General features: G+C 33.3%; 1 long non-coding RNA gene across 1 annotated transcript in view; it reads right to left on the bottom strand.

Annotated features, from left to right (window-relative positions):
- Positions 1-640: 640 nt before the first annotated feature.
- LOC119766982 overlaps positions 641-26,917 on the bottom strand; it is a 59,863-nt gene continuing 33,586 nt past the window's right edge. The window contains exon 3 of the long non-coding RNA XR_005277245.1: positions 641-717. This is a non-coding gene — a long non-coding RNA (uncharacterized LOC119766982). The remainder of the gene's footprint in view (positions 718-26,917) is intronic.

Raw genomic sequence — 26,917 nt, 5'->3', positions numbered from 1 at the left:
ACTTATACGAACCCAACGTCACAAAGAGCACCTCGATCCGACATTCCGTGTTGAATTGATTCGCGTTCGAACAAAACCGTCGAAATTTTTTATATATATAACAATAAGGGCTTTAAATTTTGTTGGAATAAAATAGTATTTCCAGATTGATTTCTTTGGCCACAGTTGTAACAACTGTAAAGTAAAATGAGCATCATTACGATGGCGGCCCTCATAAATGGCGAAATTCACTGCGTTTAAGTGACAGTGACGAACGGAGAGTGTCCTGTCGTCACTTGAGTTTTTACTTATATTTTTATCAGCAAAAAAAAAAAATCCACTCAAATCCCGCCGGGACTTTCTTTTGCTTAGCCGGGACAGGATCCGGACAACAAACAAACGCAGTTCCACCAGCAGCAGCGCCAGGAATTATGATCCCTCTCTGATGAATAATGGATGGCGATAAATCTTCACGAAAGGACTCTCACAAAAAAAGTGGTTCGAGTCGAAACTTTATTGTCATCCAGCTTCCGCACGTGGAGCCGAGTGAGATTTTATTTTATTTTTGGCGTTCTTAAAGTTTCGTTAGCTGGTGAATGTTTGAGGATAACTATTTTTCCTGGGTTGCGAAACAATGTGTGACACGATTTATGATACTTGCCATAATGTAGAAGATTCCATTCTCTACCGGGAAAAGCGATGAATACTCTATGATTGCAGAAGGGGGATTGTAAGGACCTGCAAGGATAACGAGGGAAAAAAACGGACGTGATTTAGTGACCTTGTTGTTGGATGATTTATTAGTATTGAAATTGTAAATAAGTTCCGTTGTGTTCCACAACCAGATCAATAATTACAATTTTATGATTTTTTAATATGGCACGTTTCAAAAAGCTTTCGAAATTGAAACATCAAAAAGCAAAAAAATCCCCCAACAAACATAAATTGGCAGCGTAATTTTTGATATTTTCATTCCTCACAGCACAATAATAATGTTTATCCTCCCCCAGAGTGGTCAGTGGACAGTCGAAAGTGCAATTAATTAAATTTTAATTTTTTACCGGTTTTAATCACATTTATCACACCTGAGCTGTATGCCGTGCTGTTGCCAAAAAGTTCCGGAATTAAAGCTCGGAGGTGGGGTGTGACACCAGCGGGTGCCAGTCTTTGGGGACCAATTTGGACAACTTTTTTTTCTCCCTTTATTGGCCAAAAAGTGCACTCGTGAAAAGAGTCTGTTAATTATTCGCTTTCCATGCGATTTTTGTTTTCGAAGGTTTTGTTGGTTTTGGGAAAAATTATTCTATTTAAAAATAAAGTGGTATAGTAGTATTGATGAAATTTGTGTTTTGTATAAAAATGTGTTTAAAAATAAAAGTAGATATTATTTCTAAAATGTTAAAAACAGTTAATTTCTTTAACCACAAGATTTATTGAACAAAATTTGTAGCCAAAATTTGAAAAAGTATTATGTATCATTTTCAATTTATTATATTTTCATACTAAAAAAAAGTTAAAAGTAGTCAAAGTTGGTCTCAATTATTTATTCAACACGTTTCATTAAATTTAACTTAGCTGAGCAATTCTCCACTAAACCGGAAATGGATTTTATTTATATTTTTTGATTAGGTTCAAACCTTGTAAGGTCCTTTCCTATGACCAAAGAAGCCATTCTGTGACATTGGTTCATCCAAGTCTCCATACATTTTTGGTAGCTGTCCATACAAAAATGGTACGTAAATATTCGAAAATCTGTAACTTTTGAGGACATTTTTTGATTGATTTGGTGTTTTTGGCAAAGTTGTAGTTAGTGATGAGGACTATCCAGAAAAAAATGGTAAATTGAAAAAATGCAGATTTAAAAAAATAATTTCACAAAAAATCTATTTGTCAAAATCCGGTAATTTTTTTATATGTTTTAGGGAACAAATAACCGCATCTTTTGAGCCATAGTGGAGTATGAAGAAAAATGTTCTGCTGGGTTATGATTTTTTGAAAAATGTTTTTTTTAATAAATAAATTTCAGTCCAATTTTTTTATAACTTCAGTTTTAAATTGAAAGAAAGTTTATTAGAACTGAAAAATTCCCGTTTTTAGTTTTTCTTTTTAAATAATTTCCATGATTGCCCAATCCCGTAAATATTTTTTTAATGGTCCATAAAATTTCCAAAAAGGATGTATTCAAGATTGGACCTCCGGTTGCTGAATACAGGCTGAAATACAGTGAATAAAAGAAAAAAAACAAGACAATTTTTGTTATGCAAGTCTAATCTAAAAATTCCCACATTTTCTAAAGGTTCAATTTTAGATATTTATGAAATGAAAAAAAAAAATAGTTAAAGTTTATGATCTTTTTGAAAAACAAATTTACAGATGATGAATCAAGACTAAGAATTCCAAAGGGAGTAATATTGAATGGTTGGAATAAAATATTACAAACGTTATTTCATATAAAAATGTTGCTTAATTTTTATTGTATTAAAAAAATATCATTATTCTTTTGCATTTTTTGTTTCTAAAAATATGTTTTCAGGTTGAATTTCGAATCAGGGTTAAACGAAATGATTGAATTTTTCTTTCCAAAAAACATTTAAAAACACGGAAAAGGTTTTAATCTAATTTCAATTTAATGACCTATTTTAACTTTTTGAAATGATAAATAATTTATTTTACGATAGGAAAACTTCAGGATTTTGTTAAAAAAAGTCTTTGTGCTTTTTTAATTTATGGATATTTTTTAATACAAAATAAAAGCATAATATTTGAAATTTCATAGGTGGATTGATATTGTTTGTTTCCATCTGATCATAGCGGACTTAATTTTGCTTTTCTAGATATTTTTTTTAATTTGAAAATGCAATCAATTGATTTAATTGACTGCCACTTGATTGGGGTTTTGAACGTTTTATTTTTTTGCAACCCATGAACCATTTTTCAATTACGGAATTGGGATAATAAATTGACGATTCTCATCAATTGCGCTCATTAATTCCATTTTGTGGAATCGGAAAAAAGGTCAAACCACAAAGCTTGTCCGCTGGGCTTGTTTTGTTTGAGTATTATCTTGCTCGGAAAATTAAGCAGGGATAAGAAAACTTGGACGATCCTAAACCGGGAGGGTTCGTTTTTGGGCTTTTCGTGTTTCTTTTGCGAACAAAGTTTCCTCTTTTTGCCCTCAGGGGTTGGACTTTTGGATTTGTTTTTTCGTGTATCTCATAAAATTCTTGGTGAAGAGCTTATGTTGAGTTTAAAATCGACTTCAAGTGTCCAATTTGAGGCAATTTAATGTTGGAAATTACATAAATTTGTACAATGGTGTTCAATTTGAATAATTTATCATCAGAAAAAAAAACTGACCACCACGGATAGAAAAATTTCCAGGACCAACATATTTCCAAAAAGTGGCCAAAACCAAACCAAATTACGTGTACCATTTTGCGTGTGGGTGCTTTGGTAACTCTGTGGCCAGCGGCCGATAGGCCGAAAATTCAATTATTTCGCAAATTTGTTTACGCTCGACCGATGTGCCTCGAACTACGTGAGTGTGGTTCCAACCTTTGATGTGCTGCTGATGCTGGTCGAAACGAAAATTTTACTACCACCTCAAAAAAAGGTATAGTTTTGAAGCAATTATTCGTGAAAAATGGCTCCCAGCAGAATCTCCACATGGTCCACTTTTGGGAGCGATCTCGGAACGCAATTTTGAGGTTATTTATGGGCTGTGCGATATGTGGAGTTCTTCTTCGAAGGTGCGGTCGAACTTTTTAGCTGTCATAGAAAGAAGGAGGAAAAGGTAACGATTTATGTACTTTTCCTGCTGTTTGGCCTTTTTTTGGTAAAGATAGATAGAGATAGCGGGTTGCGTATGATTGGTGTTACTTTTTTTTTTTAAAAGATATGATAGCAAACATATTTGAATTTTATATGTTTGCTGCAAACAAAGAAAATCACACCTAGTTTTAGCTGTAAGAAATTCTACCATTTTATGACTTTTATCAATTTTTTTACCACCTAAATCCTAAACCACACCGTTCCACTTGACCTAACTAGATTTAAGGAACACAAACTTGAAAAGAAACTTCGGCATTTGTTTTACTGTGAAGTCTATAAGAACATTCTCTGACACACTTCGAAAAGCTATCAATACAAAAGGCTTTTAAATTTTTCAATGATCTTATCTTGGGAACAGATTATCTGGCAAAATCAACAGAATTGTTGATGTTGTTTAGAAATTTTCAGAAAATAACTGTTTTTTTTATTAGACTTTTCATACTTAAAAAATATAATTGCGCAAAATAACAATTTTAGAAAATTCTATCTTCTTGATTTATAATAAAGAAGAAAATTCTATCTTTCTTGATTTATAATAAATAACAAAAATTGACATTTTTCGAGCTATGGCAAAAGTTGACTAAAATTCATTTGTCATTTTTTTTTATTTTTGAAAGACGTGGCAAATAGTAAAAAAATATATTTTGATGTAATATATCAAATTCAAATTTACAATCAAAAAGTACTTCACATAAATATGCGTCCAATTTTCAGTTTAGTTAAATTAAAGTATTTTAAAACTTTTTTTACCTTCGAAAAAACTATATTTTTTTAGATCAGGTCTAACTTTAGACATGATCAAAACTAAGTGTTTTATGACCTTTTCAACGGTTAGGTGAAATAAAAAAAAAAAAACTATATTTTTCCTGATTGCTTTTCTTTAAGAAGCTTTATCTCAGCAACCATTGGTCCAAGCTTCAATGTCTTTGAAGCGAATTAGTCGGAAATTTTCTGATCTCTTCGAAAAAATATATTTTCCAACAGGTCAAGCTTGTTCTTCTATGGATAAAAAGCCACGTTTTGAACAAAACTATAATTTTGTGTGGTTATAACTTTAAAAGTGTGCACGATATCAAATTGTATGTTAAGTATTTTTTGATTGGCTCATTTCAAAAGATCTCATCTAAACATATCCAAAAGTGAGATTTAAAAAAAAATACATTTTTGCGTTTTTCAATATTTTGTGTGATGAGTCAAATTAAAAAATCACAAGTCTTATGCAATATTTACAACTTTGCCGAAGACATTCAATTGATCAGATTTTTAAATATTTATAAATGACTAAATCTGATAAAAATTGTTGTATTGAATATTAATTTAAAAATAATGTTAAATACTTTTAAATGTTTTGACATATTTGTTTTCAATGAATTTTATAATCTTGAATTAAGGTTGCAGATGGTGTCTTTATCTTTTGGGGCAATGACCGTCAATGATGGATCTGAATTCAGGGTCCAGAAATAAAGGGTCCAGAAATAAATAAATAAACTATAAATAAAGTAAATTAAATTGAAAAAAAAAATCACTACATGTAAAATTCTTCTACAAACAACACAAAGAAACCCTTTTTTTGATTGAAACATTCTGAATTAAGATTTGAATGTTTTTCTAAAACAAAAAATGGTTGCCAAATGGCCGATCGGGAATGATGAATTTCAGAGCCTTAATTTAAAGAGTGAACATTGAGATTTAAAGAAATTTACTTTGATTTATTAAATAAAATTCTTTTTTTTATATTATTTGTGAATTTCTGAAAAATATAGTTGAACCATTTAAATATATCCTATTTGGAAGCATCTTTGAAAAACAATGATTTTTTGTATATAATGTTGTAATTTATTAAATAGATTATCGAAAAAAAAAGATAGATTTAAATTTCAGTTTTGTTTGAAAATATTGGATATAATCCTCAAAAAGGCCACATTAAAAAAAAAATGGAAATTATTATACTTTAAATTTTTCTTTGAAGCTTCTTGTAGAATAAAAAAAATGTTTCTTGATAACCAACCAACAAAACTGAATTGAATATAAATGTTGTAGATCTTAGAAATATTTATTATTGCTAATTTTTGGTTGTCATAGTTTGTAAGGTAAGTTCATATCTGTCCTATTTCGCTTATTTGCTCAAATAAGCACATGAGACAAATATGCTTTTTTGTGTAGTTTAAGATCTTTGTTGAATTTATATGAAATTGAAAAAAAATCATCTGCCTACAACATTGATAGAGTTATGTTAGATTCAAAATTGCCAAAATCAGAAAAAAATATTCAAATTTATTGTGATCATTCTGGGTGTTGCCTTAGCTGACTGAGATTTTAAAAGTAATTTTAATCATAAACTCAACCATTGTCACCACACCGCTCTCTGTTTATGAAGTATTAATTAATGCCATCGTCCGGGACCGGCGTGCATCAAGTGTGGACCTTTATTCGCCAATTTCCTTCCCATAATCCCCAAATTGGATACCACCCACCATCATGCAAACGCTGTCAGATCTGCTCGGACTTTTGAGGCCGTTCATAAGCGACGTAGCCAAAATTGTTATTTCTAGTTTTAAGCTACCTCAAAATTCACAAAACATGCAATTTTGTGAAATTTTAAAATAAACCACGTAATTCACGAATGCCCCCCACCATCCCCTTGATCCGCGCGGCTACCGCACAAAGCAATTAACGCAAAATTCTCGACCAGATGAACAGGTGAGTTAATTCAGTGGACCGGACACACACAATCACCCTCACAAGCTCCCACATTCGGGGACCGTCTTTCATCATCACACACACACACGCAAGCCGGACGAAACATGGTCCACGACGAACAAGGGATGCTGAATATTCGCGCCGCGTGGGAGGTGATCCTTCCGAGGGAAAAGCGGATTATGGACCTTCTCCTCGTCTTCTTCGTACTTGTCGTCGTTGTGGAAAATTAGGTTAGCGGAAAAACATGGTGCGGACCGTTGGTTGCCTACCTTCAGGGGGAGTGAGATTTCGGTACAAAAGCAAAAATAGCTTGTAAGGGGATGATTTTCGGGGAAAATTTCTTGCTTACAGTTGAGACTACGAAATTGGAAGATGTCGTTGATCCGATTAGGAGATTGACAATAATAGTGGGAGCACACACATTGTTAACTAGCAGAAATAGAAGTTGGCAAAACATTGTTGGAAGAGAGATTTCTTCAAATAGAAAACGATAACGACTTACACGGAAAAACTGCTAAAATAAGTTTTCCACAAATAGATCGTGCTTCTCAATAAGCAGATCAATGTGTGATTCCGTCAGGATAATTATAGCATCAATTTCAAAAAAAAGAAGACAAAACCATAATTGATGCCACGTGTCACACGAACGCAGCGCAGCTGCACCACGTAAATAAATGATTACCATATTAATTAAAATGGGTAATTCCAATCCGCAGAGATACGCACAAAACTGGGAGAGAAACCCCCCCGCAAGTTATCACCCAATTTATGCGATGCGATGCGGTGAATGTGGTGGTGGTGCACAACAATTTGTATAATGGTGGTCATTCGGAGTTTATTAATAGACCAGCGGAATATTCTGTGCAACATGTTGAACAATGAACATGGTTGCATTTATGAATTAAATATTTACTTTGAATTGCTATCTGGAACTGCACTTTTATTGTTGAAACTGAAACAGTTATCTACCGCAGTGTGTTTTAAAGAGAATTGAGTCTGAGTTTTTTCGACAAAAATATTAACATATAAAGTAAAAATCTAGAGTTTTTTTCATGGTTCCATTGCATATACAAGCAATGCAATTCCCTACATTTGTAAGACCTTTTCGAATAAAATTCTGGAAATAAGACCATTACAAATTATGAAAAACTAACCCTTTCTGCATCATTCTAAAAAAATCTATCCAAAATGCATTGATTTCGTGTCTTCGGTAAAGTTTGTAGGTTATGATTAGAACTTTTTAGGAAAAAATAAATACCAAAAAATAAATTCCTCATATTTTTATTTGACTTGTCATCACTAAATAATGAATTTCCAAAATATGAGATTTTGGTATTTTTTAAGGGACTAAAGAGCAGTTGTAAAACATGATGAAATAAATATACATTTTTTGAAGAAGTTGTGATTTTTAGAAAAAAAATCCAAAATATTGTAAAATGAAATTTCCGAAATCAGTTTTAGATGCAATTTACAACATGCAACCAGTAATGCCTCTACTCATCATAGTTATTTGATAGTTTGCACCGTTTGAATTACAGGCATTTTTTTTTTCGAAAATTGAAAATTTTAGTAAGCACTCCTACATATACTTTATACTTTTATACTTTTTTTTATACAAAACTTGTTCCTAAATGCTTGGATACAGCCTGTTTAAGTTAAAATTTTGTGAGAAATTATTTTTTTTTGTTGTGAAATTTAAGAAAAAAAGTGATTAGACTAGATAAGATTAGTGAAATTTAAGAAAAAAAGGGAAATTTGAGAAACACTTGAAAAATTTAACAAAATCCCAAATTTTTTAAACTAATTTTTAGTTTTATACTGTTATCAAACGGTGCAATATTTTGCATGCATTTTCTCGTTTTTAGTGTTGTTTTTGTAAAATTTTAAATTTTCACAAAATATCGCATTTTATGAAAAAAACTCAAATTTTTAAAATTTTCAATATGGGTTTAAAACAATATGAAATTTTGTTTGCTATTACAATTTATAAATCTCTTTTTAAACACTGAAAATTTCATAAATACCCAGTTGCATGAAAATTTTCATTTTTTAATATGGATATAACGGGCCATCCATAAACCAAATTTTTGGAGTAAAGTACTTAAATTTTTTACATAAATACCGTGCTTCAACAAAATACTTAAATTTCACAATTTTCAAAAAAAAAAATCAACAGGTTATCAAGTACAGAGTAGTTGTTGTGGCAATTTAAACATTTTGATCAAGTTTCTGGTAGCAGTGTTAAAAAAAAGTTACTATAATATCAAAATGTCAGTTTAATAAAAAGATTTTGAATTATAAATTTAAGATTTTTTTTATTAAATAAGGGTTTTTTTTTTGTAAAATTCGAGCACTATATACAAAATTTCAATAAAGTAAAAATTCATATTATAAACATTTTGAACATTCAAATGCTTTCATGAATTAGTATAAAGATTAGTCTTGAAAAAAAAAAAACGGTGTTTTGTGAAAAAAATTTATACCGATATCCAAAATTGCCATTCTAAAGGGATAAACTCACCTTTTTTTGACGGTCTTAAATGTTGGGTTCAATATTATTTTTATCAAAAAAATCACAAATTCAAAAAAATAACATTTAAAATTGAACCAATAATTTTCGAGATATTGAGAATTGAAAAATGAGGGCAAATTTAGATAGCACTGAGAAAAAAAGTTTTACAAAATATTTTTTTCAAGTGGCTGTATATCGGTAACTGTCACTTTGTCTTGAAATTGTCTAAAAATGAAAAATGTAGGATTTTTTCAAAACTTGTCGATTATATTTGTTGCAAGGTTTTTCCTTTAAAATGTATTTAAAAATTGCAAAAAACTTAACATTTCTCGAAAAAAAGCTCTTGAAAAGCTTGGTGTAAAGCCATTTTTGATTGCAAATTTAATTTGCATCTAAAATTATTTTAGAAATTTGATTTGACAAAACTTTAATTTTTTTTACGGTTGCATTTATTTCTTCAAATGATATTGCTCCAACAGCGCATTAGATGCCTTCAAAATTTCCTCAAACAAAAAAAAAAAATCAAAAATTTAAAAAAATATATTTTGGTAAAAACGCGAATTGTTTTCCGTGTTGCTCTATATCTGAAAAGAACTAGTCATAACAATTAAACTTTGCTCAAGACACTAAATCGATCAGAAATCTCTTTTGAATATTTTCGTTCCGATTTTGTGTATGGAGAAACTAATGATGCAAAATGGCTCTTTTTTACAAAGGGAATGCATGGGAAAGTTTCATTCAAATCAAAAATATAATGTTGAATGTTGAAAAAAATGCGAAATTCATCAATATGGGAGAGTTTTGCAGACATGAGCACTTTTTGAGCATTGCTTTAATTCTAAATGATTTTGTTTGAAATTGTCAACATTCTTAAATCGTTTAGCACCAATTTAAATTCAGCAATCATGTTCAAATAACGCATGTCAGCATATTCAGTGACAAAAACACAAACTCGTATAAAGTGGCATGACATGTTTGCATATTTCGGTGAGTCAGTCTGCGATCAGCAGAGAAGCGAGTCAGACGTGCGTCCCTCACAAACCAAAAAAGTGCTTAAAAAGTGCAAAAATGCCTCACGGCAAGAAAAAGAGGCGGTCCTCACCAGCAGGATCGGCAGATTTGAAGAAGCTGAAGAATGCCGAAGCGCTACCTGCAAAGCCAGGCAGTTTGAGCAAGGACGCTCAAAAATTGTCTGGAAACCAGTTCGCTACCCTCCCTGTGGACGTGAGCGAGAAGGAAGAATTTGAACGACGGGAAAAGTTGCCACCCATTTTTGTGAAAACATCGTCATCGGATTCGGTGCGAAAGTGGCTGACCGGGTTTATCAAATCTGGTGCTTTACGAGCTTCCATTCGCTTGTGTGCTGATGGACTCAAAATTCTGATACCTACCAGAAAGGATTACAACTACGTTCGGGATTTCCTGAACAACACAAAGATTGAATACTACAGCCATGACGATCCAGGTAAACGCCCCATGAAACAGGTCCTCCGTGGCCTGTACGACATGGATGTGAGTGTGCTGAAAGAAGAGCTCAAAACTCTTAAGTTGAACGTGATCGAAGTCTTCAAGATGACGAGACACAACAAGGACATCAAGTATCGTGATCAACTGTACCTGGTTCATCTCGAGAAAGGATCGACAACGCCGTCTGAGCTGAAAGCAGTTCGGGCAATTTTCAACATCATCGTGACTTGGGAACGTTATCGTCCAGTGCACCGTGACGTGACACAGTGTTCGAACTGTTTGCAGTTTGGGCATGGTGGAAGGAACTGTTTCATCAAGAGTCGTTGTGCAACCTGCGGAGGTGAGCACAAAACTCAAGCTTGCGAAACAATCAACGAGAACATCGAAGCGAAATGCTTCAATTGCGGCGGCGACCATTCTACCACGAATCGAAGCTGCCCAAAACGAGCTGAGTTTGTAAAAATTCGGCAGCAAGCGACGACGAGGCACCAACCAAATCGTCGCAAAACACCACCAACTTACACGGACGTGGATTTTCCTGCTTTGGCGTCACCAGGAGCGGGATCTGTTCGAGTGGTTCCAAATCTGCAGCCATTGCCGTTGAATCAGCGGCAAAAAGTTGCAGAGAATACAACACCTCCTGGTTTCAGTCAGCAACCGAAGGAAAACCAACCAGCATCAACGGATGAAGGCAGTAGTGACCTGTTTTCACCACAAGAACTTCTGAACATTTTCATCGAAATGACAACAACACTGCGTGGTTGCAAAACTCGTGCGGAACAAGTAAGAACGCTTGGAGGATTTATCTTAAAATACAGTTCGTAGTTTACTCGTTCTGATGATTTTGAATATTTCAATGAATTTATTTTTTAGTTTTAAGTTAGGATTAGTTGTTAAAGTGATTTTTTTTTCTTTTTTACCCAAATGTATTCGATTCAATGCAAAAATGTAAAACAATTTGAAATAAATAAATGAATGTGAACAGTTAATAAGAAAACGAAAAATATAACAAAGATGAAGAGCATGTAGCCATACCACTTAGAATGTAAATGAAATGTAATTATTATAAGAAAGTTCAATAAAGACATATTTAATTTCAAAAAAAAAAAATTTCGGTGAGTCTGGTGCGGCGTATTTGCACTTCAATTTAGTGCTCAAATATTTAAATTTCCACCGGTGAAACAAGCCTCATAAAACCGCTGTTGATTTTTTTTTGTTCCAGAGGCTGTGCGGTGGAGTTTGGGGAAAATTGGTAAAACAATATTATTTACGCAATTTGCACTGTTATTTGTGTATGATTGAGTTTTTTATTCAAAGTGAAACAAAAATATTGATGCACAGCAAATTGAAACATAATTTAAACCGAAATTGATTAAATCTGCTTGCACAAAATGTGATTAAATCCTCTTTCATCATTATTAATTCAAAAGTTCCTGGAAAATCATCCCATCTACTCAAATTGCATCAAACGTCAAGATCTCTTCTCCATCCTGGTTAGTTTCCCATTATGAGCTTGCAAGTCTACTGAAAACGACTCTGACATTCACTCCATCATCAGTTGCAGTTTAATTTGGAATTTCCTGGAAGCAACTACAGCTTCATATCTTGCTCAGGATGACCTTCCATCTTCCAGGGATGGAGCTGAGCACCGCCGTCAACTGCAGTTAACTTGTTTTGATTTTAACGACAGCTTGCAAGCAAACATTTCCGGTGGAAGCGAGGAAAATGGTGACCTTTCTGATAAAAATCAACAGAATCTGTCCAATGTTGTCAGAAGCAGTAACATGTTTGAGTTTCGGTGTCCTTTGTGGAGGAGGATAAATTCAGTTGGAGATGTTTCCTTGGAAATTTGATAAGAATCAAACTTGACTTATTAAATTGAAACTTTCAATCCAGAAGATGAAAATCATATTAAATCGTGTGTACAAAAACTGCGATTAATCTTAATTTGACGATCCCAAACCGTGCTACCATCAGCTACCGTGTTATGATTTATGGTCGATCCCTAAACTGCCCATGTTCGCATAAATGTCCCATATGCAAAAACAGCAAGCTGATGATGATGATGGCCCTCCACTTACCCCCGCCCATGGGAATAGCAGAGTGTCTGATTTATCTGGTTAGATATTTTGTATGGTTAATTCACTTCTTGTTTTCATTGTTATGTTGCTATTATAAGTTATTCTTTAAGCCCATGCGCGTCCATCAACCTTATTTTATTTATTTTTTTTTTTTGCTTATTTTATCATCATACAAAGATATTCACACAATTTATACACAAAAAAAAAGTCACTTAATCTACACTTAACTATTACTCAAATCATATACCAACATTTTCTTTTATAAAACCTAATGTCTTCCTTTTGAACACCGCAAAGTTCTTTTCATTTTTAAAGTCTCTAGGCAATGTATTGTATAGTTTTATACCTTTATAAAATAATGAATTTTGTGTGCTTGTTAAAAGAAACGATGCTGCTCTTATTTCTGAAGCCATACGAGTGTTGTGCTGATGAATGTCTGAACCACGAACTAATATTTTTTGAAGATATTCAGGTGCCATTCCGTTTGCTATTTTATAAATTAAAACAACTGTTAGAAATGTTACACGCTGCCTCACCGATAACCATTGCAGTGCATTTAACATAGATTGCCTTGGAGTTCGCCTATTACATTTTAAAATTAAACGCATGATTTTATTTTGTATTTTTTGTAACCTATTCATTTGCTGTTCATTAGCTAGAAATATTATGGATGGGCAAAAATCAAAGTGTGGTGAAATAAGTGCTTTGTACATATAAATTAAACTCCACTGGGTGTTTAAGAGAAAAACGCATTTGAAGTTTGTCCCATACATAAGGCTACGTGTTAAGTTTTCACGAAAAAACTGGATTTCCTCCTGATTTCTAGAACAAAGTACTGGATGTTATAGGCTCTTTTGAAAAAGCACACAATTTTGAACCAAACTGCATTAATTACTCGAAATCGATGAAAATGCATATGGGACATTTATGCGATCAGGGGCAGTAAAGGTATCATCATCACACTTTTGGGAAATGACTTTCCGACCCGCTTTTTCTGATGCATCATTGCACACTTTTCAAAACGCAAAGTTTCCCCCCCCCCATGACTGGCAACACTGGCCGAAATCCGCACACATCCGATGTAGAGTTAAATGACCTGTCAACACCTGCTGCTGCTACCGGGCGGTCGTACGACCTGCTCGAAAGCTCGTACATCATTCCCCGGGAGTCCCAGCGGAGCCAACATTCATTAGACACACGTGTGCGGTGCGGTGTCCGGTGAAATGTGATCCTCCTCCCCGAACAGCATGCAAATGGGTTCCGTACACGGACGACCTGGATTCTGGTCGAACTCTTTTTTTGCTTGTGTTCATTTCTCCATTTCTAAGCCTGGGCTCTGGGCTTGGGGACCGACTTGTTTATGACAAGAGCGCGCGCGAAGCTTCCGGGGACGGCCACAGAGCCACGGTATTGACAGTGTTGTGTATCGGGTTTTGGCAGATGGCAGATGGCACTGGTGAACTGTACTCGAACTGGAGTTTTTTCTTCTTTGGTCCATTTGCAAATTGGTGATGTAATCGATTTATTACGTTTAGATTGTCCAATAACTGTTCAAGAAATATTTAAAATAATAAAAAAAATGAATTCTAATTTAATTTATTTCAAGATTTTTTCAGAAAAATTTAAAAAACTGTTCAAAAACTGTTCGAAAACTGTTCTAAAATTTTTCAAGAACTAATCAAGAAATATTCAAAAATTGTTCAAGAACTATTCAAGAACTGTTCAAGAATTGATCAAGAACTGTTCAAGAACTATTTAAGAAAATTGAAAAAAAAAATGAAAAATTCAATTCAAATTTATTTCAAATTTTTTTTAAGATCTGTTTCGAGTATAATTAAGAAAAATTAAAAAAACTGTTAAAGAATTGTTCAAAACTGTTCGAAAACTGTTCCCAATCTATTCAAGAACTGTTAAAGAACTATTCAAAAATTGCTCAAGAACTGTTCAAGAATTGCTCAAGAACTGTTCAAGAATTGATCAAAAACTGTTCAAGAACTATTTAAGAAAACTGAAAAAAATGAAAAATGCAATTCAAATTTATTTCAAGTTTTTTCATGATCTGTTTCGAGTATAATTAAGACAAATTTAAAAACTGTTCAAGAATTGTTCAAAACTGTTCAAAAAATTGTCAAGGACTGTTAAAAAACTATTCAAAAATTGCTCAAGAACTGTTCAAGAATTGATCAAGAATTGTTCAAGAACTATTTAAGAAAATTGAAAAAAAATGAAAAATTCAATTCAAATTTATTTCAAGAGTTTTTTATGATCTGTTTCGAGTATAATTAAGAAAAATTTAAAAACTGTTCAAGAATTGTTCAAAACTGTTCGAAAACTGTTCAAAAAAATTTCATGGACTGTTAAAGAACTATTCAAAAATTGCTCAAGAACTGTTCAAGAATTGATCAAGAACTGTTTAAGAACTGTTCAAGAATTGATGAAGAACTTTTTAAGAAAATTGAAAATAAATAAAAATTCAATTCAAATTTTATGTATGAATTTTCTATGAACTGTTTCGAGTATAATCAAGAAATTTTTTAAAACTGTTCAAAAATTGTTCAAGGACTGTTCAAGAACTATTCAAAAATTATTCAAGAACTGTTCAAGAATTGATCAAGAACTGTTCAAGAGCTGTTCAAGAATTGATCAAGAACTGTTCATGATTTATTCAAGATCTGTTTTGGAGTTGTTCAGGAACTGTTTTTTGTTCAAGTACTATTTATAAACAGTAATTGTTTTTGAATTGTTCAAGAACTGTTTTGCCTTCCTCACCTTACTGAGGAAAGGCTATAAAATCACTCGAAAAACGAAATTATTAATTTGACTTCCTAGACCCACCTTCATGTATACATATCGACTCAGAATCAAATTCTGAGCAAATGTCTGTGTGTGTGGTGGGATGTTGATCAAAAAAAATTGCACTGGATTATCTCGGCACTGGCTGAACCGATTTGGACCGTTTTGGTCTCATTCGATCCGTCTTGGAGTCCCATAAGTCGCTATTGAAAATTATAAAGTTTAGTTAAGTACTTCAAAAGTTACGCTAAAAAAACGATTTTAACAAAAGTCCGGAAGATTGTAAAAAGGGTGGTTTTTGTAAGAAACCCCGTCATGTTATACATTTTTAGAAAGGTATTCAAAAGACTTTTCCAACGAGTTCAAAAGATTGCAGATCTGACAACCCTATCAAAAGTTATAAGCACTTAAGTTCTATTTATGAACATTTTAGAGGCCGGTTCTCATATATTTCGATGAAAACGTTATCCGGATCTATCATGCGACCTGTCGTTGGATAGGTTATCAAAAGACCTTTCCAACGAGTTCAAGAGATTGCAGATTTGGCAACCCTATCAAAAGTTATAAGCCCTTTAGTGTTATTTATGAACTTTTTAGAGGCCGGATCTCATATATTTCGATGAAAACGTAGTCCGGATCTATCATGCAACTTGTCTTTGGATAGGTAATCAAAAGACCTTTCTAACGAAATCAAGAGATTGCAAATCTGACAACTCTATCAAAAGTTATAAGCACTTAAGTGTTATTTATGAACTTTTTAGAGGCCGGATCTCATATATTTCGATGAAAACGTTGTCCGGATCTATCATGCGACCTGCCGTTGGATAGGTAATCAAAAGACCTTTCCAACGAGTTGAGGAGATTGCTGATCTGACAACCCTATCAAAAGTTATAAGCACTTAAGTGTTATTTATGATTTTTTTAAGAGGCCGGATCTCAGATATTTTGACAAAAACGTTATCCGGATCTATCATGCGACCTGTCGTTGTATAGGTAATTTAAAGACCTTTCCAACGAGTTCAAGAGATTGAAGATCTGACAACCCTATCAAAAGTTATAAGCACATAAGAGCCCTGAATTATGAAGATCTGACTACCCAATCTGATGGTATGAATCATAGAACACTGAAAGGTCCACCCTTTTGTATCTATTTTGGATAGCATTACGCTCTAAATGTGAGGAAGGCACCAACCACCTAAAGGTGGATTAAGTAACGTTTTAAATTGTTCAGGTACTATTTATGAACTGTTCAAGAACTTTCCGAATACTGTTCAAGAACTGTTTAAGAACTTATCAAGAACTATTCAAGAGCTGTTCAAGAACTGTTTCGAGTATAATCAAGAAAAATTTATAAACTGTTTAAGATCTGTTCAAAACTTTTCGAAAACTGTTCAAAAATTGTTCAAGGACTGTTCAAAAATTGTTCAAAGACTGTTCAAGAACTATTCAAAAATTGTTTAAAAACTGTTTAAAAACTGTTCTTAAAACTGTTTAAAAACTGTTCTAAAAACTGTTTAAAAACTGTTTGAAATCAGTTAAAAACTGTTCAAGAACTGTTCAAGAACTGTTCAAGGTTTGTTCAAGAACTGTTCAAGAAATGTTCAAGAACTGTTAAAGAGCTGTTCAAGAACTGTTCAAGAAATGTACAAGAACTGTTCAAGAACTGTTCAAAACTGTTGAAAACTGTTGAAAACGGTTCAAACCCGTTCAAGAATTATTCGAACACTGATCAAGAACTGTTTTGGTTTTGGTTTTGGTTTTGGACAGAACAAGAGCAAGAACAAAAGAAGACACTATTTGCCATTTTCTGAGACCAACTTCCCAGCTTCAAAAGTGGATCACTCAACTTAAACTTTCATGCATGAGACCGCGAACCTGGCGCGCGCAAATGTGTCACACATTTTCTCGTCCCAAAGTGGGTTCCCGTGTTGCAAACCTGAAAGCTAGGTGTACGTTACGTTATGACAGACGGCATGGAAAAGCTGTCTGTTTCCTGCAGGATGTCGCCGTCGTCCTAGGTGTCACAACACTATTTTTTGCGCGAAATTTTCAAACCCGGGAAGCTGGGAATTAGCGCTCCAATGCACTGCGCAAATGGTGTGTGTGTGTTTGAATGAATGTTTTAGAAACGTTTTGCAGCTACATTTCAAGTGGTTTTGTGAAGAGTGAAGAGAGTGGGGGAGTAAAAATAAAAATGTTGGTACATTTCCGCTTTTCATGAAATACGATCGTGACGAATCTCGACTGAAGGGGTTGCCCGCTGGAACATCATTAAAAGCACCGGTGTCGAGCTATCATAAGCATAAATCCCACCACGACGGGACCTAATGGCACTCGAAATGGGCTCCTCCAGAGCAGAGAGCATCTCGTGAAGGAGGCAGGTGGCAGCAGGTGCAGACACGTGACGGAATGTTTGAAGTCCACGTACGTTTTCTGAGCTTGTGGATCTATTTTTATAACGTTTTTATGTCTGCTAATGTCAGTTTATGGTGCAGGTGAGTTAAATGGTGGAAGGTTTTTCTCAAATTTTATGAAAAAATAATTTGATAAATTGAAAAATTGATAAATTGATAAATTGATAAATTGATAAATTGATAAATTGATAAATTCATAAATTGATAAACTGATAAATTGATAAATTGATAAATTGATAAATTGATAAATTGATAAATTGATAAATTGATAAATTGATAAATTGATAAATTGATAAATTGAAAAATTGAAAAATTGAAAAATTGAAAAATTGAAAAATTGAAAAATTGAAAAATTGAAAAATTGAAAAATTGAAAAATTGAAAAATTGAAAAATTGAAAAATTGAAAAATTGAAAAATTGAAAAATTGAAAAATTGAAAAATTGAAAAATTGATAAATTGATAAATTGATAAATTGATAAATTGATAAATTGAAAAATTGAAAAATTGAAAAATTGAAAAATTGAAAAATTAAAAAATTGAAAAATTGAAAAATTGAAAAATTGAAAAATTGAAAAATTAAAAAATTGAAAAATTGAAAAATTTAAAAATTGAAAAATTGAAAAATTGATTAATTGATAAATTGATAAATTGATAAATTGATAAATTGATAAATTGATAAATTGATAAATTGATAAATTGATAAATTGATAAATTGATAAATTGATAAATTGATAAATTGATAAATTGATAAATTGATAAATTGATAAATTGATAAATTGATAAATTGATAAATTGATAAATTGATAAATTGATAAATTGATAAATTGATAAATTGATAAATTGATAAATTGATAAATTGATAAATTGATAAATTGATAAATTGAAAAATTGATAACAAAAAAAAAATGCTATCCCGTTTAGAGATTAAAACACAAAAGAAAAATTTGCGCTTGCTGAAGAAAAATGAAAATCCTCCAAGAAGCAAACATGAACATTTACATTCCTCGCCGTCCCAAAACGAAAGCACGCTCTCAGAGGAATTTAATAGCAAGATAATTACACCTTTGCAGCAAACAGCACGCAGGCAAGTATGAACTTTTCCGTCTCTTCACAGCGCAATTTTCTTGAATTTAAGAGTCTCAGCACTCCCAAGAATTTCCTCATAAGATGCAACTTTATTGCAAAGTTTTGCGGATGATGCTGGCGGAAAGGAAATCTTTTCTTTTCTTTTGTGAAACTGTGTGTGTGTGTGTGCGAGAAAGATATACATCAGTCAGGCAAGAAATTGCAAGAAAAACAGATCCAGATTAGATTTCCTGTCGGAAGTAGCACACACACACATACAGCCATTCCACGACCATAAGCCATCTCTTCTTCATCCTGGAGGATGCTGCTACTGACTTTGAATCTCTCTGTGTGTGAGTGTCTTAAGACAAAAAATTACAGTCAACTACTCAAGTTTGGATTTTGTCACTGTTGTTGACTGCCACAATCAACTTAACGAGAGTTGACTGTAACTTTTGCGAAGAAGAAAAGTCTTCTTGAAGTCGTCCTTTTGTTCTTGGTCGATCTCCAAGGATGAGGCAGATACATCGAGGAAAAGCTACTGACGGGGAAAATAGTTTTATTCACGGAAGAAGACAGCTTGCCAACGTCGTCGTCGTTGTTGGTTGTGGTTGACAAGGGCAAAGGACACACAGGGTGGACGGATATGAAGGTTGATGCTATTCTCAGAAGGTTGAATCGTTGCAATTTGCACTGCAGTGTTGGACGAGGTTAATAATGTTTGCCTTAACTTACTGTGAATTTAAAAGTAATTCAATTGATAAAAGTTCAAAAAATGGACTTATATTTAACCTGGGCAAAACCCACTTTGGAGCTAAAACTACAAGTTCAATGTCATTACGAGCGAAATGCCATTTTCCAAAACCCATTAACAACCACCAGCTGTGCGCTCGACAGAACCAATAAATGTAAATCATAGACCGTGCCCTGCACACACACACAAAATTATAGTTTAATCCAACTATAGCTAGAATCCATATCACACGGCAGCTCATTGGCCGTGAAAGCTCACTTAATCAAATTATGTGGCAAAAAGCGTTTCTAAATTTACCGCGAGCGAAGCAGCTGCGACAAGGATTAAATTCGGTTTCGACACAGGGAAGACTATATAATTGGCAATGCCTTTGGAAGGACAACCCTTTATGGTTTGTGGCGTTTTGGCCCACATGTTCAGTTTCGTCGACAAGGTTGAACTCACGGCGCCGCTACACGCTTCACAAAATTTATTGATTTTTCGAAAAATTTCGCCCCTGGAAACGCTTGGAACGCTCTTATTGCTTCATAACTAGTTGTTGTTGCAAGCAAGAGCTGCCTTCTGCTCGGAATGGTTTGGAGAATTTCCCAATGTGCTTTCCGGCAGTGGCTGTGGATCACACAGGACTGGTAATACAACAAGGCTATGATGTTGTAGATGAGCTCAAACTGTTCAGCATGAGTGGCTCGGGTTTATAAATAGATTCTCCATTCAGATGGAAATGTGCTTCCGCCTTTAGCCAATCGCTATTCCATACAGGAGGATTGTTCCGGGACCTGGGAATCTCCTCCTTCTACCAAAACCTTATCTCTCGGCTACATCGACTCTACCCCAAAACCAGTAAGAACAAAGTCAACGAGAATTATCGCCCTAATCGGCGATGCTTCTAATACATCCCGGCACAACTTTGCATCCCCCGAATAGCTTAAAGTCCTTTTTTTTGTGAACGATAAAGCGCCAAAAAAGGAAACAGCGAAGTCAACGGTTGGGGGAAGGAAGGTAACGCTGGCTAAGCCGTCACCTTTCAGCTGGAGAAGATATAAATAGAGTTTTCCTCGTCCCTCCCTCTCTTGGTATGGTCCTGGGGGACTTTTGGTTCAGAGTAATGGGGAAATCCCAGGGATCGATCCACCTTAAGCGAAATAAATTCAAATTGCTTCAGCAAAAAAAAAAAAAAAAACAATTTTATGATCTTTTAAAAAAAAACTTTATCTCAAAAACTCAACTAAAAAAATAAAAACTTTTTCTCAAAAATCCAAAAGCAAAACCATCGAAGTAGCCATCGCACAACTTGTCGAGTGAACATAAATTTAGCACTCCCCGTTTTTCCAACCCAAATCCACACACCACCCTCATCCCCAATATAGCAGGCGGCGACACCGGCGAGGTGTGCTGCATGGCGCTTTCCACGTGTCCACGTGACAATCGTGAAGCAACTCTGAAATAAAAGCCAAAGCCTGCTTCTGCCTCGCGCTGGTCGATTGCGAAAGGTAGCGCGAAGCTTGTTTTAATCTTCCTGGTTGTCTTTCTAATTGAGGAAAGGCAATAAAATCACACACAAAATTGTTTTCTCCATTAAAACCTTCACAATTGAAGATCTAGTATCCCTGTAATTAAATTTGGATATTTCAAAATTACAATACTTAACAAATTTTGTTAAAACCTAGTATCTATATCCTATTGACAATGACTTAAATTGAAATATTTGGCACTTTTTTTTGTAAGTCGTTCTAAAATCTGAAAATATTTTTACCAGGACGTTAAGAAAATTTAACTCGAATTTCGAGTTTAAATTGACTTCGAGTTAGTTCAAATCTTCACAACATATCAGCCAATTAAAAAAGTAACATCTGGCAACCCTTTCAATCTTAACTCTACTTGGGTAAAGAATGGCTGTGTGGAAAACTTTTTTCGATTAATTATTGTATTTGAAGATCTGGTATCCCCGTCATGAAATTTTGTTGCTTCAAGATTATGATACCTGATCATTTTTTGTCTAAAACCTTAATTTATTGACAATAACTTGAATAGAATTATTTGACACTTTTAGAATGTAAGTCGTGAAAAAATTTGAAACATTTTTACCAAAAGTTTGAAAAAAATGCACTTGAATTTCACTTGTCATCATTAAAATTGGATCAAAAGTTTCCAAGATATCATCGGTTGAAAATCGAGGGCTGATAGGGTAGTACTTTCGAAAAGTAATTTTACGAAGTATTAATCTCTTCGCAAGGCAATATACCAGCAATCAAAGGTTGGATCAAGAATCCACAAAAAAACATTAATGAATTTTCTTAGCTCTTAAAATATTTTTTTTACGGAGATGGACAAGAATAGACTTAATTAACAAAAAATAACAAAGACTTAAAAAAAAAAATAACCTGAAATTGCTTGGGTCGAAAACTGTGCATTTTAATAAAATAATAACAAAATTACTTTTTGGTTCCAAATTCAATTTTACATCTAAAAGTGATTTTGGAATTCTTTTTAAGTAAATTTTCGCTACTTCAAAAAACAAAAAATATAACTTGGCGAAAAACAAATCGTCCATCATACCCCATACATCAAAAGTTTACACTTTTTGTTTACTAAAACATATCAAAAAAATTGAAAAGGGTTTAACATAACCAAAATTTTGGGACAAACAATTTATTTCAAAAATAATTAAATTTGTTTTCCGTGTGTTTGATATTTACGAATAGTCCTAACCATCACCTATACCTTTCTATGGACAGCCTCCAAATTTGTATGAAGAACCAATAATGCAAAATGGCTTATTTGGCACTTAGGAATCGATTACCAAAGTTTTATCCAAATTGAAAAATACAAAAATTAAAAATATTTAATAAACTTTGACTAAAACTGGCAATCCTGTTATTAAATTTTGCTGCTTTAGATTGACTTATCGAACGCTTTAAGGCCATTTGTTTTGTAGTAAAATTGCATAAAAATCATCTTCAAAATCGTCTCACAGTTTGTTGGAATAAATTGAAGATCTGGCAACCCTGTCATGACATATCGCAACTTAAGAAGAATAAATTGAACTTTTTAAACCGTATAAGTAAGAATTCTTAAAAATTTCATTTAGATCTTACTGTTTATCAGAAGACAAATCTTTGAAATACATTTGTGAAATCTGGCAACACTGTCAACAGATTAAGAATTACATTCGGATTTAAAGCAACATAAATGTGAGAAAAGGCAACAACTTACTTCAACTGAATTTGGGAACTTTTTGTCCATGTTTTGCTTCAGAAGAAACGAGGACTAGGAAGAGGAATATTTTAGCACCTTTTTCGTCCTTCCTGTTTTTTTGTCCTTTTCCATCAGAGGGAGTGTTTCCGTAGGGATCCTTTTCCCGGTGAGTTTTTTTTGTTGTTTCGCCTTCTTCAGTGTATCGATTTGAATAAAAACGCATTTATTAGCTGTCTCCGGCTTGCTTTCTGAATTTCAAGAAGGAGGGTCTTTTTATGTTGTTTCCGACAGGTTTTAAATTTTGTTTATGACTAGCTGTGCATTAAGGTGAGTCATTGCTCTGTTAGTCAAATTGACAATTTTCTGGTTCAGTTGGAAAAATAAATGTTTGCATTCGTTCTTTTCGGATTCTCGATCTGGCTTTTTTGTTAAGGTTTGACAAAACCATCAATTCCAGTCTCTTCCCACAAGGTTCAACAATTGGATGAAATGCCACAGATTTCTCGGAACCAACTTAATTCAAAGCGCAAATGACAAGCTAAAAAATGAAGCATTTTTCATCAGAATTGACAACAAAGAACTGGAGAAAGGTCGACTCCTCTGCCGAAAAAAAAGTTCAGCTTTGCCCTACTTATTGTGTTTCGGAAAAAAGCCCTCCATCCATCGATAACCTTTCGTCGATTGATTGCACCCACACTTTTCTTGGCTTATTTTCTGACTCACCTGTCGTCTGTCAAGTGTGGGAGGAAGTCCTACTCGAAGTCGACGAATTTGGCTGATTTCATTGTGTGGAAAGAACAACTAAATTTTTCTTTTATTACTGGACTAGATTAATTTGCTCATAAAATCTCCATCTTGAATCTTGCATCTTGAATCTTGAATCTTGAATCTTGAATCTTGAATCTTGAATCTTGAATCTTGAATCTTGAATCTTGAATCTTGAATCTTGAATCTTGAATCTTGAATCTTGAATCTTGAATCTTGAATCTTGAATCTTGAATCTTGAATCTTGAATCTTGAATCTTGAATCTTGAATCTTGAATCTTGAATCTTGAATCTTGAATCTTGAATCTTGAATCTTGAATCTTGAATCTTGAATCTTGAATCTTGAATCTTGAATCTTGAATCTTGAATCTTGAATCTTGAATCTTGAATCTTGAATCTTGAATCTTGAATCTTGAATCTTGAATCTTGAATCTTGAATCTTGAATCTTGAATCTTGAATCTTGAATCTTGAATCTTGAATCTTGAATCTTGAATCTTGAATCTTGAATCTTGAATCTTGAATCTTGAATCTTGAATCTTGAATCTTGAATCTTGAATCTTGAATCTTGAATCTTGAATCTTGAATCTTGAATCTTGAATCTTGAATCTTGAATCTTGAATCTTGAATCTTGAATCTTGAATCTTGAATCTTGAATCTTGAATCTTGAATCTTGAATCTTGAATCTTGAATCTTGAATCTTGAATCTTGAATCTTGAATCTTGAATCTTGAATCTTGAATCTTGAATCTTGAATCTTGAATCTTGAATCTTGAATCTTGAATCTTGAATCTTGAATCTTGAATCTTGAATCTTGAATCTTGAATCTTGAATCTTGAATCTTGAATCTTGAATTTTGAATCACCAAAATTCAATCTTGAAATCGAAGCAAATGTTTTCAATTTGAGTACAAAGAAACTGTCAAATTCTTCACCAGAATCAACTGGTTTCACAATCTTAATGCTCCAAGTTCAGGATCAAAAGAGAGATTTTTCTTTTTAAAGAATGTCAGCCAATAAAAGAGATCGCCATCACTCGCAATATCCAGGAAGATTTCGTTCCATCCTTGCTTCACAAACTGACTCCGAAAATGGGATTTCAGTTGATGAAAATTGGATCATCCACGACACGGACCAAAATCATGGCTCAACCAAAGCAAACTTTCCCCTTTTCCAGCGTATAATTCTCTGTCTTCTTTTCGAGGCTGGGAAAATTGAGAAATACAAACATATTTTCCCTTCAGAATTCGCTCGACGTTTGAAGGTTTTATTTTCCTCGCTGGATTTGGTGTTTTTTTTCCCCCAGATCCACAAAAGAAACATAATCCATTTGCTTTTTTCGATATGGGAAAGACACGTCGTTTGGACAACTTTTCGACATCGTTGGGCGAAGCGACTTCAAAAAATATAAAAATATTGCCTTTGGGGAGCTTCCACCCAATCGAGTCTAGTTTCGGGCGCAGGGCAACATTTTCATTTCGTTGTCTGCGGTGAATAAAATATCATTTTTGTACGGCTGGCTGGCGCGCATCCTTGCCTGAGGGCGGCCAGATAAATAAATATCCTGCTCGTTGCACACAGCAGCTCGTAGAATGGACAGTTGTTCACACAACTTCAGTGCCAGGGCAATCGATTATAAAATCCAATTTACGGTCGATTTATTTTTCAAATGACTTGAGGCTGGAAACATGGATTTGAGCACCTGCCAAATGAGCAATTTGAAATTATCTGACAATTTTCTGACATGAAGTTTTTGATTAATTGCAAACAAAGTTTTGAAAAAAAAAAATCAACTCTCTTTGATTGATTTTCATGAAAATCTTCATTTTTGTTCGACTGACAACCTTCATTTTCATCTTGGCAAAAGAACAAGCAACTGCCTTCCGAGAAAAACATTTTATTGCTAGTTTTTTTTTGCTTGATCGTTTTTCCTTTCTTCCTACGATTACATCACAAAACGTTACACAATCGTCTTCGAATAAAAAGAGAGGAAAATGCCCAATGATGTCCGGCGAAGAAAACCGGTCATTAATCAACTCCCAATCCGTGTGCCATTCAAAGCGGGAGAAAACATGTTTGTCATCGTTTCTGGATCACAGAAGTCACGACGGGGTCATGTTTTTGAAGATGACGAACGGAGAGAATGTAGGCGGAGAAATCTGGGGTTTGACTCCGTCCAATCTGGCCTACATCTATCACAATTACGCGGCTGAATTGAGCGCTGCAAACCGATCGTGATTGATTTCCAGATGCCAGATGAGGGGGGAAAGCCTTCGTGGAAGGATTTTATCGGAGAAATTGAGACGGTTCTGGGCAGGGATTTTTGAGAAGGTTGAGATCAGTTTTTTAGGAGGAATCAATGACTCAATTTTTTGTACAGTTTTTATTTTACCGATTTGTTTTATTTGTATATTTTTGATTATTGAAATTATTTTCTTTAGAAAGGTAACATAATTTCTTTAATGTTTAATTTTTGACGTTCAAAATTTGACAACATTTGAATGATACTCAGAGGACCTCAAAATTATTTGTTTTTTCTGTTGGAGTAAGTGAAAAAAATGAAATTAAATTAAATGCACTAATTTTCCAGAAATTCCTTAACTAAAATGTTGAAATAATGTGATCTAAAAGTCAATTAACATGATCACAGTAGACTTTATCATTGGATTTTGGACAATTCTCAATTAAATTTTTTATTCAAAGCATGAAGTTAATAATTTTGATTTTTTATTTAGATTTTTGTACAATTGCTGATTGTTTTACAAATGATAACATCATTAACTTGGGTAATAACTGAAGAAGTATTTTTTATCCTCAATTAAAACATACTCAAAAAAAAAAAAAAACATCAAAAATATAGTTTTGTACAATATTATGCTTAAAAAAATTCCTTTAAAAATCAGGGGGGCAAAACATTAATGCTTAGAAAAGATTTACATTGAATAAATTTCTACAAAGTTCTATCTGTTTAGGATTCATTCAATAACGATTTTTTTAGTATTTTTAATCAAATAGAGCATTTTTTTTTAACTTTTTACAAATTGTATAAACAATATTTTATAAATTTATAATACTTTTTTTTTTAAAATGCTTGAAATTTTAAATTTAAATTTTTCTCTTCAAAAGGATTTAAAACGAAATATTTGGCCCATGTTGAAATGTATGTCGGGATTTAAAAAATCTTTAATTTTTTTTTAGAAGTTAAGAAATTTCACATCACTATTTATCATTAAATATTCGATCCATAGTTTTAAAGAAGTCATCGATTGAAAATTGAGGCCCAAAAGGGTAACACTTAGAAAAACATTTTTTTCAAAATTTTGATTAAATATAAGGTAGTAGGAATTAAAAAAATGAAAATTGT

Source organism: Culex quinquefasciatus, chromosome 2, assembly GCF_015732765.1.
Source record: "Culex quinquefasciatus strain JHB chromosome 2, VPISU_Cqui_1.0_pri_paternal, whole genome shotgun sequence".
Taxonomy (NCBI): domain Eukaryota; kingdom Metazoa; phylum Arthropoda; class Insecta; order Diptera; family Culicidae; genus Culex; species Culex quinquefasciatus.
The sequence above is the reverse complement of the archived record's forward strand: the minus strand, read 5'-3'. Positions and strand labels throughout refer to the sequence as shown.